A 7070-nucleotide genomic window follows, 5' to 3' on the forward strand; every position below is an offset into this window, starting at 1 on the left:
AAACAAACGAGTTAGCTGCAAATCCACGCCAAACACGTGATTTAGATTCAAATCAATGCGGAGTAGTAGGCTTAGCTTCAAATCAATGCGAAACAAATGGTTTTAGCATCAAATACTTGTGACAAACATGATTTAGAATTAACAGCATGCGAATCAAACGAGTTAGCTTCAAATCCCAGGGAAACACATGATTTAACTTCAAATCAATGGGAACAAGTAGGCTCAGATTCAAATCAAAGCGAAACAAATGGTTTAGCATCAAATTCTTGTGATGAACACTATTTAGCTTCAACTGCATGCGAATCAAACGAGTTAGTTTCAAATCCAAGAGAAACACATGATTTAACTTCAAATCAATGCGAAGTAGAAGGCTTAGCTTCAAATCGAAGGGAAACACATGATTTAACTTCAAATCAATGCGAAGTAGAAGGCTTAGCTTCAAATCCATGCGAAACACATGACTTAACTTCAAATGCTTGCGATTTAAATAAAATAGCTCCAAATGGAGGCGAAACGAACGAGTTAGCTTCAAATCCATGGGAAACACATGAGTTAGCTTCAAATCAATGCGAAGTAGAAGGCTTAGCTTCAAATCCATGCGAAAACATATGGTTTAGCTTCAAGTACTTGTGATAAACACGATTTAGCTTCAACTGCATGCGAATCAAAAGAGTTAGATTGAATTCCGTGGGAAACACATGATTTAACTTTAAATCAATTCGAAGTAGACGGCTTAACTTCAAATCCATGCGAAACAAGTGGTTTAGCTTCAAATACTTGTGATGAACACGATTTAGAGTCAAACTGCGTGCGAATCAAACGAGTTAGCTTCAAATCCCAGGAAAACAAATGATTTAACTTCAAATCAATGCGAAGTAGGAGGCTTAGCTTCAAATCCATGCGAAACAAAAGATTTACTTTCAAATACCTGCGGTTTAAATGAAATAGCTGCATATGCAGGCGAAACAAACGAGTTAGCTTCAAATCCGTGGGAAACACATGAGTTAGCTTCAAATCAATGCGAAGTGGAAGGCGTAGCTTCAAATCCATGCGAAACAAATGGTTTAGCATCAAGTACTTGTGATAAACACGATTTAGAGTCAACTGCATGCAAATCAAACGAGTTAGCTTCAAATCCCAGGGAAACACATGATTTAACTTCAAATCAATGGGAACAAGTAGGCTCAGATTCAAATCAATGCGAAACAAATGGTTTAGCATCAAATACTTGGGATAAACATGATTTAGCTGCAACTGCATGCGAATCAAACGAGTTAGTTTCAAATCCAAGAGAAACACATGATTTAACTTCAAATCAATGCGAAGTAGTGGGCTTAGCTTCAAATCAATGCGAAACAAATGGTTTAGCATCAAATACTTGTGACAAACATGATTTAACTTCAACTGCTTGCGATATAAATAAAATAGTTTCAAATGCAGGCGAAACGATCGAGTAAGCTTCAAATCCATGCGAATCAAATGAGTTAGCTTCAAATCAATGCGAAGTAGAAGGCTTTGCTTCAAATCCATGCGAAACAAATGATTTACCTTCAAATACTTGCGGTTTAAATGAAATAGATTTAATTGCAGGCGAAACAAACGAGTTAGCTTCAAGTCCATGCGAAACACATGATTCAGCTTCAAATCAATGCGAAGTAGTAGGCTTAGCATCAAATCAATGCGAAACAAATGGTTTAGCTTCAAATACTTGTGATAAACATGATTTAGTTTCAACTGCATGCGAATCAAACGAGTTAGCTTCAAATCCCAGGGAAACACATGATTTAACTTCAAATCAATGCGAAGTCGACGGCTTTGCTTCAAATCCATGCGAAACAAATGATTAACCTTCAAATACTTGCGGTTAAAATGAAATAGCTTAAAATGCAAGCGAAACAATCAAGCTAGATTCAAAACCACGCGAAACACGTGATTTAGATTCAAATCAATGCGAAGTAGAAGGCTTAGCTTCAAATCCATGCGAAACGATTGGTTTAGCTTCAAATACTTGTGATAAACACGATTTAGCTTCAACTGCATGCGAATCCATCTCGTTCTCTTCAAATCTAAGAGAAACACATGATTTAACTTCGAATCAATGCGAAGTAGTAGGCTTAGCTTCAAATCAATGCGAAACAAATGGATTAGCTTCAAATACTTGTGATAAACATGATTTAGTTTCAACTGCATGCGAATCAAACGAGTTAGCTTCAAATCCCAGGGAAACACATGATTTAACTTCAAATCAATGCGAAGTAGAAGGCTTTGCTTCAAATCCATGCGAAACAAATGATTAACCTTCAAATACTTGCGGTTTAAATGAAATAGCTTAAAATGCAAGCGAAACAAACGAGTTAGCTCGAAGTCCATGAGAAACACATGATTCAGCTTCAAATCAATGCGAAGTAGTAGGCTTAGCTTCAAATCAATGCGAAGCATATGGTTTAGCTTCAAATCAATGCGAAGCATATGGTTTAGCTTCAAGTACTTGTGATAAACATGATTTAGCTTCAACTGCATGCGAATCATAAGAGTTAGATTGAATTCCGAGGGAAACACATGATTTAACTTCAAATCAATTCGAAGTAGGCGGCTTAACTTCAAATCCATGCGAAACAAGTGGTTTAGCTTCAAATACTTGTGATGAACACGATTTAGAGTCAACTGCATGCGAATCAAACGAGTTAGCTTCAAATCCAAGAGAAACACATGATATTAACTTCATATCAATGCGAAGTAGAAGGCTTAGCTTCAAATCCATGCGAAACAAATGATTTACCTTCAAATACCTGCGGTTTAAATGATATAGCTTCAAGTGCAGGCGAAAAAACGAGTCAGCACCAAATCCATGCGAAACACATGATTTAGCTTCAAATCAATATGAAGTAGAAGGCTTAACTTGAAATCCATGCGAAACAAGCGGTTTAGCTTCAAATACTTGTGATAAACGCGATTTAGAGTCAACTGCGTGCGAATCAAACGAGTTAGTTTCAAATCCCAGGAAAACACATGATTTAACTTCAAATCAATGCGAAGTAGGAGGCTTAGCCTCAAATCCATGGTAAACAAATGATTTACCTTCAAATACCTGCGGTTTAAATGAAATAGCTTCAAAAGCAGGCGAAAAAACGAGTTAGCACCAAATCCATGCGAAACACATGATTTAGCTTCAAATCAATATGAAGTAGAAGGCTTAACTTCAAATCCATGCGAAACAAGTGGTTTAGCTTCAAATACTTGTGATAAACGCGATTTAGAGTGAACTGCGTGCGAATCAAACGAGTTAGTTTCAAATCCCAGGAAAACACATTATTTAACTTCAAATCAATGCGAAGTAGGAGGCTTAGCTTCAAATCCATGCTAAACAAATGATTTACCTTCAAATACCTGCGGTTTAAATGAAATAGATTCAAAAGCAGGCGAAACAAACGAGTTAGCTTCAAATCCATGCGAAACACATCAGTTAGCTTCAAATCAATGCGAAGTAGAAGGCTTAGCTTCAAATCCATGAGAAACAAATGGTTTAGCTTCAAATACGTGTGATGAACACGGTTTAGAGTCAACTGCATGCGAAACAAACGAGTTAGCTTCAAATCCAAGGGAAACACATGATTTAACTTCAAATCAATGCGAAGTAGAAGGCTTAACTTCAAATCCATATGAAACAAGTGGTTTAGCTTCAAATACTTGTGATGAACACGATTTAGAGTCAACTGCATGCGAATCAAACGTGTTAGCTTCAAATCCCAGGACAACACATGATTTAACTTCAAATCAATGCGAAGTAGAAGGCTTAGCCTCAAATCCACGCCAAACAAATGTTTTACCTTCAAATACCTGCGGTTTAAATGAAATAGCTTCAAATGCAGGCGAAACAAACGAGTTAGCTGCAAATCCACGCCAAACACGTGATTTAGATTCAAATCAATGCGAAGTAGAAGGCTTAACTTCAAATCCATGCTAAACAAATGATTTACCTTCAAATACCTGCGGTTTAAATGAAATAGCTTCAAAAGCAGGCGAAACAAACGAGTTAGCTTCAAATCCATGCGAAACACATCAGTTAGCTTCAAATCAATGCGAAGTAGAAGGCTTAGCTTCAAATCCATGAGAAACAAATGGTTTAGCTTCAAATACGTGTGATGAACACGGTTTAGAGTCAACTGCATGCGAATCAAACGAGTTAGCTTCAAATCCAAGGGAAACACATGATTTAACTTCAAATCAATGCGAAGTAGAAGGCTTAACTTCAAATCCATATGAAACAAGTGGTTTAACTTCAAATACTTGTGATAAACACTATTTAGAGCCAACTGCATGCGAATCAAACGAGTTAGCTTCAAATCCCAGGGAAACACATGATTTAACTTCAACTCAATGCGAAGTGGAAGGCTTAGCTTCAAATCCATGCGAAACAAATGGTTTAGCTTCAAATACTTGTGATGAACACGATTTAGAGTCAACTGCATGCGAATCAAACGTGTTAGCTTCAAATCCCAGGACAACACATGCTTCAGCTTCAAATCGATGCGAAGTAGTAGGCTTACCTTCAAATCAATGCGGAACATATGGTTTCTTTTCAAATAATTGTGATATACATGATTTAGATTCAACTGCTTGCGAATCAAACGAGTTAGCTTCAAATCCAAGGGAAACACGTGATTTCACTTCAAATCAATGCGAAGTAGAAGTCTTAGATTCAAATCCATGCGAAACAAATGATTTAGCTCCAAATAAGTGCGAAGTAGAAGGCTTAGTTTCAAATCCATGCGACACAAATGGTTTAGCTTCAAATACTTGTGATAAAAATGATTTAGTTTTAACTGCAGGCGAAACAAACGAGTCAGCTTCAATGCCATGCGAAACACATGATTTAGCTTCAAATTCATTCGAAACACATGGTTTAGCTTCATATACTTGCGAAAGTAAGTGATATAGCTTCAAATGCAGGCAAACAAACGAGTTAGCATCAAATCCATGCGAAACACATGATTCAGCTTCAAATCAATGCGAAGTAGTTGCCTTCGCTTCAAATCAATGCGAAACAAATGGTTTACCTTCAAATACTTGTGATATACATGATTTAGCTTCAACTGCATGCGAAACAAACGAGTTAGCTTCAAATCCGTGCGAAACACATGATTAAGCTTCAAATAAATTCGGAGTAGGAGACTTAGTTTGAAATCCATGCGAAACACATGATTTAGCTTCAAATCAAAGCGAAGTGGAAGTCTTATCTTTAAATCCATGCGAAACAAATGATTTACCTTCAATACTTGCGGTTTAAATGAAATAGCTTCAACTGCATGCCAAACAAACGAGTTATCTTCAAATCCATTCGAAACACATGATTTAGCTTCAGATCATTGCGATCAAGATGGTTTAGCTTCAAATCAATGCGAAACAAATGGTTTAATTTCAAATACTTGTGATAAACGTGATTTAGCTTCAACTGCATGCGAATCAAACGAGTTAGCTTCAAATCCAAGAGAAACACATGATTTAACTTCAAATCAATGCGAAGTAGTTTGCTTAGCTTCAAATCAATGCGAAACAAATGGTGTAGCTACAAATACTTGTGTTAAACATGATTTACTTTCAACTGCATGCGAATCAAACGAGTTAGCTTCAAATCCCAGGGAAACACATGATTTAACTTCAAATCGATGGGAAGTAGTAGGCTTAGCTTCAAATCAATGCGAAACAAATGGTTTGGATTCAGATACTTGTGATAAACATGATTTAGCTTCAACTGCAAGCGAATGAAACGAGTTTTTTCTTTAAATCCAAGAGAAACACATGATTTAACTTCAAATCAATGCGAAGTAGTAGGCTTAGCTTCAAATCAATGCGAAGTAGTAGGCTTAGCTTCAAATCAATGCGAAACAAATGGTTTAGCTTCAAATACTCGTGATAAACATGATTTAGCTTCAACTGCATGCGAAACAAACGAGTTAGCTTGAAATCCAAGAGAAACACATGATTTAACTTCAAATCAATGCGAAGTAGTAGGCTTAGCTTCAAATCAATGCGAAACAAATGGTTTGGATTCAGATACTTGTGATAAACATGATTTAGCTTCAACTGCAAGCGAATCAAACGAGTTTTTAATCAAATCCAAGAGAAACACATGATTTAACTTCAAATCAATGCGAAGTAGTAGGCTTAGCTTAAATCAATGCGAAGTAGTAGGCTTAGCTTCAAATCAATGCGAAACAAATGGTTTGGATTCAGATACTTGTGATAAACTTGATTTAGCTTCAACTGCATGCGAATCAAACGAGTTTTTCTTCAAATCCAAGAGAAACACAAGATTTAACTTCAAATCAATGCGAAGTAGTAGGCTTAGCTTCAAATCAATGCGAAACAAATGGTTTAGCTTCAACTACTTGTGATAAACATGATTTAGCTTCAACTGCATGCGAATCGAACGAGTTAGCTTCACATCCAAGGAAAACACATGATTTAACTTCAAATCAAGGCGAAGTAGTAGGCTTAGCTTCAAATCAATGCGAAAAAAATGGTTTAGCTCCAAATCCTTGAGACAATATGTGATATAGCTTCAAATGCAGGCGAAACAAACGAGTTAGTTCAAATCCATGCAAAACACATGCTTCAGCTTCAAATCAATGCGAAGTAGTAGGCTTAGCTTCAAATCAATGCGAAACAAATGGTTCAGCTTCAAATACTTGTGATAAACATGATTTAGCTTCAACTGCAAGCGAATCAAACGAGTTTTTAATCAAATCCAAGAGAAACACATGATTTAACTTCAAATCAATGCGAAGTAGTAGGCTTAGCTTCAAAACAATGAGAAACAAATGGTTTAGCTTCAAATACTTGTGACAAACATGATTTAGCTTCAACCGCATGCGAATCAAACGAGTTACCTTCGAATCCAAGGGAAACACATGATTTAACTTCAAATCAATGCGAAGTAGAAGACTTAGCTTCAAATCCGTGAGAAACAAATGGTTTGGATTCTGATACTTGTGATAAACATGATTTAGCTTCAACTGCAAGCGAATCAAACGAGTTAGCTTCAAATCCAAGGGAAACACATGCTTCAG

This window comes from Megalopta genalis, unplaced genomic scaffold, assembly GCF_051020955.1.
Source record: "Megalopta genalis isolate 19385.01 unplaced genomic scaffold, iyMegGena1_principal scaffold0340, whole genome shotgun sequence".
Lineage (NCBI taxonomy): Eukaryota > Metazoa > Arthropoda > Insecta > Hymenoptera > Halictidae > Megalopta > Megalopta genalis.